The sequence below is a fragment of the Lepus europaeus genome, chromosome 14 (genome assembly GCF_033115175.1).
Source record: "Lepus europaeus isolate LE1 chromosome 14, mLepTim1.pri, whole genome shotgun sequence".
Taxonomy (NCBI): Eukaryota; Metazoa; Chordata; class Mammalia; order Lagomorpha; family Leporidae; genus Lepus; species Lepus europaeus.
In genome coordinates, this window is record NC_084840.1 from 76,637,340 (window position 1) to 76,651,414 (window position 14,075).

Consider the following 14,075-nt stretch of genomic DNA (forward strand, 5'->3'; position numbering starts at 1 on the left):
GGCGGCGTGGCTGTCACTGCGCCCGAGCATCCCGGGGTTTCCGGCGCGGACGCAGCGGCCGTGCGAGCAGCCCGCAGCCCGCGCCCTTCGCCGCCATCAGCGGAGCACTCGTGGCGGGCCAGCGCCCGGACTCGAGCACAAAGCACGCTTCCCCAGGCAGCAGCAGCAGCAGCAGCTCAGCGAGCGGCTGGCCGCACGCCGGCGCACGCATCCCCCTCTTCTTTGTTCCGGGGGTCGGAGGCCGTCTCGTCCCCACGTCGGATTCTCCTCCTGGGGGTGGTGGGCCGCCAGGCTCGGCTGCGAAGATGCCCTTGGAGTTGACGCAGAGCCGGGTGCAGAAGATCTGGGTGCCCATCGACCACCGGCCCTCGTTGCCCAGATGTGAGTGCGATCGCGCGGGAGCAGGAGTTGCAAGTCCGCGCCGCCGCGTGCAGGGCTGGGCCATTGTGTGGGGCCGCTTTGTGCCGATGCCCCGCTGCGGGAGGCGCGCTCGTGCCGGCCGGGGCGGCGGCGCGGGGGCGGCGGCTGCCCGCGGCTCCCGGGTCCGGCGGCGGGGGCGCTAGGGCCCCGGAACCGGCGAGCTCGCCGAGCCTGGGCTGCGAGCGCCGCCGCGGCGGAAAGCGTGCGCCTCCGGGGAGGCCGGGCCGCGCGCCCCGCCCCGGGCACCGGCGGCGCGACTGCGGCCAAGGGGCGCGGCCGTCTGCGCCTCCGCCTCTCTGGGTGTCCGGCGTCCGCCTCTCCTGCCTCCCTCCGATTTCCATCTGCCCCTTTCTAAACGTGTCTCCTGTCTGCTTTTTCTTCGTGCTCGCATTTCTCCCCCTTAACCCTGTCTTTCTCCGTGCGCCCCTGTGCGAGTATATGTCTCGATATTCTCTCTTTTCACTCCTCTTTTCCCTGTCGATGTCCATCTATTCCCTCTGTGCTCCGGCGTCTGCGGGGCGCCCTAAGCGGCGGGGTTAGGGGACGACATCACAATCCCTGGGGTCTCCGTGGCGCTTGGTTGAGGGGCGGGCGCGCGGCGGTGACCGCGGGTTGGTGGGAGGTCACGCGTGCACGCGTCCCTCGGGGCTCGGAATGTGCGGGCGCCTCCCGCCGCCGCTCCTGTCACCCCGATGCGCTCTCGAGAGGGCTCCCTGGTTCTCCACCGCCAGCTGCAGCCTGCAGCCTCCGGAAAGGACGGTTGGACTGGCCAGGAGGCGCCCAGAGTACCATCGTGTGGCCGAGGGCCAGTGAGCAGGTGGGCATTTTGCCCGGGCCGGGGTTGTAGCCCGAGAGGGGACTGCCGAACCCAGGTGCAAACCCTGGAGACACCTTCCGGTCATCTGAGGGCACCTGAGCTCCAGGTGCTGGCCGGGCGTCTCCACTGCCACGTTTTCCAGGAGCGCCACCGCGGACCGTGACAGCCCATCCTGGGCTTCTGCCAGCCTGAATCACCGCCCTCCCCATGCCAGGACAGGTGCAGGGGAAGCGAGCCCTGCGCCTGCCTGGGGTGCACGCTGGGCCGAGGTCCTGCTGGACCCGGAGGTTGGAGGGCAAGTGCGCAGGAGACCTCTGCTTCTCAGCCTTCTTGGCACAGAAGCCGAGGGCTGGGGCTTGGCAGGTCTGCCGCGGATCTGGCCTTCGAAGCGTGCTCGCTAAACCGGAGCTGCCCAGGGTCTTCCCATGTAACCTGTCGGTGGTGGGGGACGCACCCCACTCCAGGGCTCCAGGGGGAGATGAGGCCAAGGCCAGACGGGGAACAACGCCCTCCCCCCCCCCCCTTCAGTTTTGAATAAAACAAGTGTTATCCGTTGGGCGCTTGGTAAACCGCAGTGGGTGGCACAAAGCAAGGAGTGGATTTTTATGTCTGTAAATACTTGGGATGGTATGTGTGCCCTTACACACACTGGCTTGTTTTTCCCCCGAGGTTGCTGTTTGCACCGCCTTAGCTCCTAGTGATTTCTCAGAGAAGCCAGGGTGTGGCCATGCATCCTTCCTCCAGGGCTGAGAAAAACCCATCCATTAGACTCCATCAGACTGCACGTTGCACACTCGGATGAGACATTTGCCTAAGAATCCCTGTCGGAACCCTTCAGACCTGGGGGGGTGGGGTTGAGGGGAGAGTTATGTCTACAGCCGATGGATTAAGTTTCTTGTCCAGCTGCAAAGCCTGCACCTCCCGTCAGACACAAACCAGAACGGAGGGGAGACTAACTGAATTTGTGAATCAGCTTACCTGGAGGGACGTTAAGCTCTTGATTGGCAGGGGGACGGACCGGCCCTTCCTTCTGATTGTCCTTTATCATCGCAAAGAAATCATGCGGCTCTGTGTGTGGGTCCCTACTTGGGGTGAATTATTTATGCACCGAGAACTTCAGCATCCTTGTCTGTCATGTGGGTTGCATTACTGTTTATCTAATGGGGCTGTGAGGAGTCCCATGTAGCGTGGTGGGGCCTGAGAGACAGTGCCTGGCACTTAGTAAGCCTTAACTAAAACGTTGCCATCATCAACGCAGCAAAGTGGATATTCATCCCGGTCGTTACAGGGCTGTCTTCAACAGGGAGCAGAGACAGCACCTTAAGGTACCAAAGGTTTTTCGTACCTACAGAGGAATGAGACAAGCTGCTAATTTATCTTTGCTCAGGATCTAGAATAGTGGGATCAGAGGTCCATGTGGTACTCAGATAAAGACAGAAAGATTCTCATCTTGGAAATGGGCCACATGCATGGTGTTCTGCTTTAAGGAGATGCTTGGATGCCCTAGGAGATGCCTGTCTTGCCCCTGAAGTTCATAGCTGGTGATTCTCAGCCTGGGTTGCACGTTAGAATCAATTGGGAGGGACTAGGGGAGGGGCATAGTGAAAAAGAACTTCTACTGGAGCCTCAAGCCTGGTCACTATGCGCATATGCATCTTACATTTTAGAAGCGCCTTGGGTTTGGCTGCTGGTGGAGAGCCCCTCATTTAGGAGAGAGCGCTTGAAGGGTTCCAGGCGAGGAAGACCTCAGCTGAGTCCTGATCCACCACGTGCTGCTTTTGCAGTGTGACCTCTCCCTGCTCTGCATCACACTGTGCTGTTGTATTGCCTCCTAAATTTGTCAGTGATCATTAAAATATCCCCCGTACCACTACGTGTTGCCAGTTAAAACTATGCGGCTACAAAGGCCATTCATTAGGCCTGAGATTGGTTTGATGTTAAAATATGCACTGTTACTCAATGCTATAACTAGTACTCCAACGGTAGTTTTTTCACTTTGTGTTGCTATATGGGGCAAACTGTTGAAATCTTTACGTAATATATACTAAACTGATCTTCTGTATATAAAGAGAATTGAAAATGAATCTTGATGTGAATGGAAGGGGAGAGGGAGCGGGAAAGGGGAGGGTTGCGGGCGGGAGGGAAGTTATGGGAGGGGGGAAGCCATTGTAACCCATAAGCTGTACTTTGGAAATTTATATTCATTAAATAAAAGTTTAATAAATGAAAAAAAATGCATGCAAAGTAATGCCTGTGCATGGTAACTATCAAACAGTGCAGAAGAGCTATGGAAAGAAGCGTCAATTAGATGCATTCTCCCACTGTTGGAAATCCTCCATCGAGGCTAACTCATTGAGATGCGAGCCTTCATGTTAGGTCAACTTGAGGACACCACTGATGCCGGGAGAGTGGTTGATATCTGGTTGCCCACAGCCAGTTGTCCCATATCTCTCTGTGTGCTCATGTTGCCTGCCTTCTGGTCTCCGGCATCTTAAACCCATAGGGTGCTCATGTGGCTGCAGAGTTTGTCCTCATCTGGTGGTGGTGCTTTGAGGTGGTTACTGTAGACCAGCACAACCTTGGTTCCCTTCGGCAGCTATGGGGATGGATCCCTTCTGGAGACTCATCTTTCTGTGAATGAAGCCCAGCTCACCGACTTGTAGAAAAGAAGACGTGAATTTGCATCTTGTGTTTTGAGGCTAGCATCTCACGGAGCCTCTGAGTAGAAGGAAGCTCGCAGGAGGTACAGGAGCCAGAGCCGAGGGTCTTCCCAACCACTGTCTCTTTTAAGAATAAGTTCAGGGCATCCGTGGGGTGGATGAGGGCAGATGTCCTTATCAGAGAGGGCAGTCACTTAATCTAGGCAGGAGAGCTGGAGTTGGAACCCTGGGTGCCAGCCTCCCAGCCCAGCTGTGACACAGACCAGCCCTGTCCAGATGGTGTGGTTTAACTCGTCCGTCTGGCTGATTCTTTCCCTAATCGGCAACCTCAGTCAACATTGCCTGCAGCTCACGTGCTCACCAGCTAACCTGGTTTGGTTTGATGACCTGCAGGGGAACTGGAACAAGTAGCCAGTTTGTGTTCAGTAGCAGTAAAATGGCACGACTGGCTTGTGGACAGCCCAGTCTTAGCTCCAAGGTACTCCGATGCTGCCCCTGATTCATCCATCCATCCCCCAGCTTACCCGGCACCCAGCAATTGTGACAAACGGCCAAGTCAATGAACATGATGACTTCTTAAAGTTGAGGGTTCGCTCCTAGTAGTTGGTGACTTCTAGTGGTCAGAGCCTTAACCATGCAGCAGCCTTATAGCCTGAGCCCGGGCCTGCCCCACCCTGATGGCAAATCAGAGTGTGCATTCTGTTAACCCAGCCAATGGTTTTTAAACGATGGCTTCCTTCCCCTGTAGCGTAGTGAACATCTGTGTGCTCCCACAGGCATCCTCAAACTGACGTCTAACACTGACATCTCAGCATAGCTACACTTGAAAAACTTGTTTTGTCAGAAGTTGGACAGCTGTGTGGAATGACATGCAGGCGCTCCTCCGAACAGCTTGTGTGAAGCACAGTGTTTATTCCGCCATCACTGTGCTCTTGAGGGAGACAGGAAGGAGGATGAGAGTGGTCCGCAGCTGTATCTCTTTTGATGGCAGAAGTATCGAGAGAGAAGGCAGGAAGAAACCCGAGGTCTCCCTTCAGGCAGTGACAGGGCCATTGAGTTGAGTTGTGCTGTGAGTTAAAAAAAAAAAAAAAGCAGGGAGGGTTGAGGGAGAATGAGACTTAAAAGATTTAGTCAGAAGGACGTGTGGTTGCCTCCTGAGAGCCGGGGGTGCCTGGGAGGAGGGACGGTGGCAGCCCCCCTCGGCAGGCTCTTGCCACGTCTTTGAATCTTAGGCATGGAGCTAAGGAATAAGGAGTGATGGTTTAACAGAGCTTGAAATTCAGCCTAGACTTCTGCCTTGTAGCATTCACTCCGTTGTGTCTTTTTGGATTTGTTTGTTAGTATTATTTTATTGTATTATTTTTTGTTCCCGAAGTGTTACTGGCAGAAGATTTGTCCTTGTGATTAGTGGGTGGATCGTAATCTCGGATTTGGGACATCAGGCGGCTCTGTCTTCTGTCTCGGCTGCCTTGGCCTGGTCCCATGTGTGAGTGCAGCTGTGCATGTTTCTGATGGTCTCTGTGCGTGTCTAGGTGGCTCCGAGGAGCCAGCTGTCTGTCTGCTTGTCCCTGGGACATGAGAGCCCTTGGTGCTTGTTTGCTTCACTAAGGCGATGATGATCGCTGCTGCCTCCCTGAGGGCAGTGCGAGCTGCTGTTTTCTAGGAATGCATTTGTTGCAGGGCCGCTGGGAGCTGAGGAGGGCAGCCCCCAGAGCGTTCCCTGATCCCTGATGGCCTTGTTTCCTCCCCCTGTCACCCAGGTTACAAGTGGTGCACAGATACTAGCAAGGAGCCAGAACCCCCTGAGCCTGCAGGTTTGGGGGCAAGCATAGAATTATGGTGGTGTTTGGCAATGGACCTCAGTTGGGGACCTCTGCTGGGGGTCCAGCCTTAGGCAGGGGCCTCTTCCCCTGCGCTGTGCATGGGATAGCAGCTCTGCTTCCTCTGCACCCTGGCGCTTGCCTGCGGAGGCTCATCTGTGCGTCAGAGCCTCTGTCCAAATCTGACATTGGCCTAGATCGGGTGTTATGGCTTCCAAAGCTTCCCCTGCAAGCCGTGCAGCCTGTGCCTGGGACGTGATGAGCACAGCTGGGCTGACCGAGACAGCCTGAGAGCGTGGGGCAGCACCGCCCGGGCTGGACTTGGCACGCGGCCCTTGGCCTGTGAGCGTGCTTGTCACCAGGATGCAGGAGTCGCCAGAGTCTCAGGCCTTCTGCTTCCTGAACAGGCTGCTTGTGGCTGCTTTCTGAGACTCCGGGGGAGATCCCGGTCCCTGGTGGTATCTTACAGAAACCTCTGAGGAACATGGGATCGTGGTTGAGTGGTGGATGCGAGGAGGGTACTCAGAGGCCACAGCATCTCTGGTGGTGCCAACCTCTGCCTGGGGCTTAGTGCCTGGCACGGCTGGCTCCCTGGCATCCATCAGCCTGGCAGCAGAAGGTGGCAGTCGGGGAAGAGGCTGAGACTCTCAGGGATACCGGGATTTACCCATCCCCTGGGGAGAACCAGTATTCTGCATCCTCCGGCCTGCTTTGATCTGGGAAAACCAATTGCCTTCTTTATAAAAATCTCTTTGAGGAAGGCCATGGAGACCTCCTGTATGGAGGCTAGGAAGCTGGTGCTTGGGTTCGCTCTGAATCCTGGCAGGTCCAGGGCCCAACTCCCACGGCCCTCTGCTACCGGCTGCCTCGGTTTGTGTACTGCGATTGGAACCTACCCCGCTCTCCTGTTGCCTTCATCTTCCCTGGTGTTGGGGTCCCTTCGTTACACCCCCAGGAGAGGAGCATTTCTACTGTGGGTCGCCTACTGGGTGTAGGGTTTTCTGTGTTGGGTCAGGAATTTGGCTTCCAGACTGCACTTGCCAAGGATAGCCTAAAGTGAGGTTGAGCTGCAAGGGGTCATTGTGGGGCTCTGGCCACTAGGGGGCCGAGGGCCCATTGGATTATAAAATGTTGTGGGTGGTGGGGGAGGGGGCTTGGGATGGGGAATGAAAGAATTCTGATGAAATTCTTTGAAGTTTATTGTTGGAGGGAGGTCTGTGCTCAATAACTTCTGCCACGTGACTGGTGATCCCCTTGTGAAAATGTTATTTCTTTAGATCTCATCTACGTTTATTATTTATTTGGAGAAAGAGGGAGAGAGAGTGTGCACAGGCTCCCATAGGGCGGTTCACTCCCAAAAGCCTGCAAAGGCCTGGGAGCAGGTGCAGTGCTGGGAGACGGGAATGAGTGGCAGGAATCCAACGACTTGAGCCATCATCGCCGATTTCCAGGGTCCACATTAGCAAGAGCTGGAATTGGGAGCCAGAACTGGGTATTGAACTTGGGTACACTGCTGTGGGATACAGGCATCCTAACTGCCCCCCAAATTTATTTCCAATTGACACATGATAGTTGTATGTATTTATGGACTACAGTGTACTAACTCAGCACATGTATACAATGTGTAAATCAGGGTAACTAATATTTCCATCTCCTTTTTTTTTTTTGACAGGCAGAGTGGACAGTGAGAGAGAGAGACAGGGAGAAAGGTCTTTCTTCACCATTGGTTCACCCTCCAATGGCCGCCGCTGCCGGCGCACCGCGGTAATCCAAAGGCAGGAGCCAGGTGCTTCTCCTGGTCTCCCATGGGGTGCAGGGCCCAAGCACTTGGGCCATCCTCCACTGCACTCCTTGGCCACAGCAGAGAGCTGACCTGGAAGAGGGGCAACCGGGACAGAATCCGGCGCCCCGACCGGGACTAGAACCTGGTGTGCCGGCGCCGCAAGGCAGATTAGCCTATTGAGCCGCAGCGCCGGCCTCCATCTCCTTATTTCTAGGAACCCAGCTAGAAATATTTGGAGCCTCCCAACTCATCTCATAGATCTATATAAAGTAGATAATAAATGATGATAAATTGTAGTCACCCCGTTGTGCTGCAGAACACTTGATCTTATCTCTCTCCTGGATGTCCTTTCCAGCCTGTGGGCCGAAGCTGACCAACTCCCCCACAGTGATTGTCATGGTGGGCCTCCCAGCCCGGGGGAAGACGTACATCTCCAAGAAGCTGACGTGCTACTTCAACTGGATTGGTGTCCCAACAAAAGGTGAGGCCGGGTCCCGAGACTAGAGGAGTCAAGCCGTGGGCTACGATCCTGCCTGCTCCTGGTCCTCACCTTCAGGGCTGCCCGTGGTTGCTGATTCCCCACCCGCCACTGCCTGGCTGATTTCATCTCCTTCCTGGAGCCTTCTCTGGCCACCCCAGTCCCTGCAGATCAGTGCCCTTGCACTTGGTTGAAAGCTCCTCTGCTAACCTCCTCCAGTGCTCCGTCGGTGAACCTGCCTGGTCCTCCCGGCTGGAAGTATCTTAAATATGGGGACTGTGGGGTTTTTTTGTTTGTTTGTTTGTTTTTGGAGGGGATGGGGGATGAAAGAATGAAAGATCTCTCGCTGCCACCTGCCGAGAGATCCCAGGAGCTATTAGTGTGTCCCCCTGCTGGCTGCCTGCCTGAGCCTCTTAGCCTCTGTTGAGACCACCTCTGTTCTTACAACCCCAGTCTCTGGTCTACAGCCTAGGGAGCCCCGGGCCTTGTGCTGCAGCCTCACATATCGTGCAGGCAGCAGTGGGCTCTGTGTTTCTGGAGGAAGCCGGGCTGCTTCCCAGCCCGTTGCTTCTAGGGAGCAGGTGGCAACACTGGACTGGGATGTCACACTCTTAGTTTCCATACTGGATCATCATCTCATTCAGGCTGGTGTTTGTTCTTTTTTTTTCCCCTTTGATTGGGACTGTGCTCCCAGCTGGAAGTCGGCCCCTTCCTCCTGCTAGGTCACCCAGGGCTGTCCTTGTCTTTTCCCATCCTCAGTGTTCAATGTGGGGCAATACCGCCGGGAGGCTGTGAAGCAGTACAGCTCCTACAACTTGTTCCGCCCCGACAATGAAGAGGCAATGAAAGTCCACAAGTAAGCCACGACGAGCTGCCCTGGTGGGCTGCGGGTTTGGGTTCGCCTTGTCTCTTAGGCCGGGCTCCATAGGAGGAAGGGAAAGGCTGGGCTACAGAGTGGCTCTGCTGGTGACCATCAGATCTGTCAGGTGTTAGGTCAAGCCTCTCGGCCTGTCCGAGACTGGGCAGCTTTGATCTGTTCCCAGATGGTCTGCCCAGGCTAACGGAGACAGATCAACAGCAGCAGCCCCAGCTCTTGAGAGCACACAAAGTCCTTTTCATTGAGAATCATCTGGGTACGTTTGGAAAGGATTTCTTTTGAAGCAGGAGGCGATTGGGAGCCTCAGTGCAACGTGCTCAACCCTGACTGCACTTTAGAAGCCACCTGGGAAGCTTGTCAAGGTCCCAGTGCCAGGCCCCACCCGGGAGCATCTGTGGGTGGGCTCTGGACATCTGTTTTGTAACAGCCCTCCAGAGGGATGGTTCCAGTGTGCAGCCAGGCCTGAGCGCGCCCAGGCCATCTGCGCTGGACCTGATTGGAGGGCCTGGCTAGCACTGAGCAGTTTAGGAACAGAATTGCCAGGTGCTGTTGGCTGGGGCCAGTGAGGGAGCTTCCTTGGGCTACGCTGGTGGATGGGCCGGCTCTGATTGCAGCTTCTCTTTCTTGTGCATTGCAGGCAATGTGCCTTAGCTGCCCTGAGAGATGTCAAAGTTACCTGACAAAGGAAGGAGGTCAAATTGCAGTAAGTCTGAGGCATACAGCTGGCTCACTCTGCAACGCCACAGCAGGAAGATGTTCTCAGTGGCCTGCGCGGTGCTGGGAGACACTGTGGGGACATTGCAGACAGGAACAGGCAGGGCCTCTGGCCCGGAGAGATGAGGGAAGCAGGTGGCTAGAAGAGCCTGGGGACTTGGTAGGGACTCAAGGACACAGCCACAGTGAGTGCTGTCACACATATGCCCAACCCCAGCCTTATGGGCAGCTGGTCATCACCTTGAGGGAGGGCAGAATCTGGGATACCACAGTGCCCAGGAGCCATTGGCCCTTCTGTGTGTTCCCTCCCGCTGGGTGTTACTGGTTGCTTCCCGCGGCCATTCCCACCCCTCCCCTGCTGTCTCTGAGTGCTGGAGGCAGTGGGAGAGGGAGGGCTGCCTACAGGCACAGCCCTGGAGATGGGCAGAGCACCGTCTCTGCTGGAAGTGCCTTTCTGGACTTGTTCCTGGAAATGGCAGATTGCTGGTGTTGGTAAATACTGTTCAACTCAAGCTCAGATTCTTCTTCCCTGCCTTTCTCCCTCCCTATCAGGTTTTTGATGCCACCAACACTACTAGAGAGAGGAGACACATGATCCTTCATTTTGCCAAAGAAAATGACTTCAAGGTGAGCCAGACTCCTTGTCTTGCCCCCCCCCCCCCCATTTTTTTCTTTTTTCTCTTAAATGCTGGGTCGGATAATCTTCATTCTGAACCTTTCTGTGCTTTCCCCTTTTGAAAGCCCCAAATCCTGCTTAATCTACAACAGAAAGGCTTGCAGTGTGACTCATCAGCTGCCTCTTTGTGGCATTGCAGGAAGTTAAGATCTCCAGCCCGGATTACAAAGATTGCAATTCAGCAGAGGCCATGGACGACTTCATGAAGAGGATCAATTGCTACGAAGCCAGCTATCAGCCCCTCGACCCTGATAAATGTGACAGGTACCTCCCCCGCGGCAACCTCCTCCAGCACAGTGGTAGGAGTGGTAGGAGCTGCCATGCCATTAGTGTCAGACCAGACACCTACGTGCATCACTGTCACATTCCGTGGGTCCAGCCATGTTCAAGGCCAGCCTAGGCTCAAGGGGAATGGGAGAGACAAATGGGAGGGAAGGACTCAATGGAAGCCTGATTTCATGAGTGCCTCCCACAGCTTTCAGAGCTGTCGCTGAAGTGCGATTTGCTTTTCAATCCTTGGCACTCAGTAAATGTCACTAAATATTGGATGAAGGAACAGAATGATCTGTGGGAACCACTACCTGCCAAGTGCTAAGATGAATCTGTCTTAAAATTTTTATAATGAAATGGAAAAAGTTCACAGAACTCCAAAAGATTTCAAAGTTCTACAGCTGTTATGCCTTTAGCCCAGATGTCTGTAACTGGCTACAAACCTGAAAAACTCACATTTTCCCCTTTTCCCTTGTTTCCTGCACTCTGAAATTTGCCATGGAAAAAACGCATTACTTCTCATATTTTTTATTTTGCTTCATTTTCCTTGATCAAGAATAACTTTTACTTTCTTCCCACCCCCCCTTTTTTTTTTTAAATATTTTATTTAATTATTTGAGAGGTACAGTTATAGTGAGAGGGAGAAGACAGTGAGAAAGATCTTCCTTCTGTTGGTTCACTCCCCAAATGGTCGCAATGGACAGAACTGTGCCCATCCGAAGCCAGGAGCCAGGTGCTTCCTCCCGGTCTCCCATGTGGGTGCAGGGCCCAAGCACCTGGGCCATCCTCTACTGCTTTCCCAGGCCATAGCAGAGAGCTGGATTGGAAGAGGAGCAGCCGGGACTAGAACCGGTGCCCATATGGGATGCCAGCGCCACAGGCGGAAGAGTAACCCACTGTGCTATGGTGCCGGCCCCTATTTTTTTCCTTTTAAACTCTCTTCTAGACATTAGGAAGTAAAAGAACAGGGATCAAAACCCACATTTAAGAATCTTCCATGTTTCTAAGTGCCTGTTCCACTTCTTCATCAAAGACCTTTCACCATTAGTTGAGGCTGCCCCATTTCTGGCCTCAAAATTTAAAAAAAAATGCAGTTTAAGTATCTTGAATCTCCTTGCCTATTTCCCCACAAGTCTGTGCTGCTTGGATTAGATCCAGCTCAATTCAAATCATAGCCTCCCCAACACCTAGCTCAAATCAGAGCTGAATGTGTGAATGTCATACCAGGATGTATATAAACAAGGAGCTCTAATAATGAGGAAATTCACTTTACCCTTCTCTCCCTCAAGTGCCTGTCAATAGTATTGTCTACACATGCTTGTTTGTGTTGGGTTAGTCTTAGCTATCCAGGACATAGCACTTCTTTGTCCACATTTATGGGTGTCCTCCACTGTGTTGGGGTGCCTTGTTGTTCAAGAATACGGGGTAGGGGCAGACATCCCCTTTCCATATGCTCTCATCTCACCTGGCTGGGCCCATCAGACCTTTTCACCTGGTACTCAGAAGCTGTGAATATGGGAGGAATGAATGAGGCACAGTGGACTTGCAGAGCAGTGTCCTGTTATGGCCTTAGTTGTCATACTATTTCTTTCTCCAGACTGCTCTGGTTCAGATCCATTTTCCAAACCTAATCCTCCAGCTTGCTTTGATTCTATGAGCTCCTGATATTCTTCTAGTGCATGTCTCCATCTTCCTCCTAACGGATTCTGTTTTCATTGCTTATTGACGAAAAGTGCCAAACCAATATGGGAGCAATTGGTTATCTGCCTTAGGAAGGGAAGAGAAGAGTAAAAATTCTGATATTCTGAGCTAGGAATTGGGCAGCTCACAGAAAACAGTAAATTAGTTCACCCAAAGTTTCCAGGGATGGCATGTTCAATAAAGGCCTGGTTCTGAGAAGACATGAGAAATCCAAGGTCACAGATAGGTAGCTATTTTTAATGGCACTGAAAAACTTAGAACAACCAGTTCAAACCCTTCAAATTGCAATTCCAGCCACAGCTGGAAACCTAGAGACTTCCTGTGATTGTGCTGAATTTCACCCCTTAGAGATACAAGACCAAGATAGCCAAAAACCCAACCTTAAGAGTCCAAGTAGCTGAGCTGTTGAATACTGCTGTTTCTCAGCTGAAAGGTAGGGCACTGGATGAGCACATGGCCTCAGTATGGGAATGAGAATGCAATGGGGAAATGTGGAGGACTCTAGTGTATCCCAAGCAAGCTCTCCTCTTACTTCTGTTGTTCTCAGAAACAGCTTGTGGCTTATCTCGTCTGATAACATTTCTTTCTTGGTTGATGGGTCCTCCTACAAGAGGAAGCTTGCTCTCCTGTGATTTTCCCCTGTGTCCAGCTCCTAGTTTCCTGAATGGGAACCACAGCTCCCCAAAGGCTGTCCAGAACCTGGATCCACAGACCTCCACCTCATTTCCCATTATTTCCCAGTCTCACTGCCTCCTCACAGGCCAGGCCCATTTCTAAGCTCAACCCACCTGTGGTTCCTTCAACATCCTCTATATCCAACCTATCTTTTGAGAGCCAGCTATATTTATACTTTGTCCACAGAGCCTTCACAAGCTACTCAAATGTATAAAATCATCTGCTTCTGAACTCATAACATTTATTATCCGTTCTATTCGTGTAGCATATAGTAAATGCTGCTTTATTATACAGTGGATAGGACATGACTTAGAACATGTTAAACACACCAATTTCAACATTTGCTGGCTCTGTCCCTTGGACGAGTCTGTTGGCTAAGTAGATTGACATTGCCTTGTCTTTAGAGTGGAGGTAACACCACATGTGTCACCTTTCTCACAAAGGCATGAGGTGAAATGGAGCACTTATATATGATTTACTGGGGGCAGGCACTATGGCCTCCCATATGTGTGGCAGGGACCCAAGCACTTGAGCCATCCACAAAGAAGACTCAGACTGAATTTCCAGCTTAGCTTTGGCGTGGCCCTGTCCCTGCTGTTGCAGGCATTTGGGGAGTGACCCAGTGGGTGGGAGATCTCACTCTGTCCATCTGTCTCTCTCTGCCTTCCAAATACAACAAACCAATGGGCAGGAAGTGTGCAGAGAGGAAAGCAAGCAATGAGTTCAAGAAAAGAGCAGCGCCAGGCAGCTGGCAGACACGCAGAAGAAGGGCAACGCAGGTGTCAGTGGGAAACACATTTTTCTTACAGGCCCCGTTACCAGCAGGGTTCTGGGAGGACTGCTCAATCACTTCATGTTAAATCTGAAACAAAAGCAGCCTTAAAGAACAAAGGTCTCACAAGGACTGAACAACTGAACATAGCCAACAGAACCCTGGGAGCTCAACCCCAAGCCCTCCCAACTGCTCCCTTCTGGTAGATAGGTACCTTTGCTGGAAAGTAGGTGGTTCTGTTTTTAGGACTGCTTCTTCACTTCTCTAGGCAGAGTACCAAAAGCACTGGTCATCAGACAAGTGTGTAATTTCAAAAGCCCCTTTGAAGCAAATGCTACTAGATTGCTCAGGGCCAGCTGGGCTGCACCTGGTTGCTCGTGTTCTCTAAGTGTCCCCAGAAGCCTTCAAAGGC

General features: G+C 53.0%; 1 pseudogene; it reads left to right on the forward strand.

Annotated features, from left to right (window-relative positions):
* Positions 1–11,194, forward strand: LOC133773887 (6-phosphofructo-2-kinase/fructose-2,6-bisphosphatase 3-like; annotated as a pseudogene).
* The last annotated feature ends 2,881 nt before the right edge of the window (positions 11,195–14,075 follow it).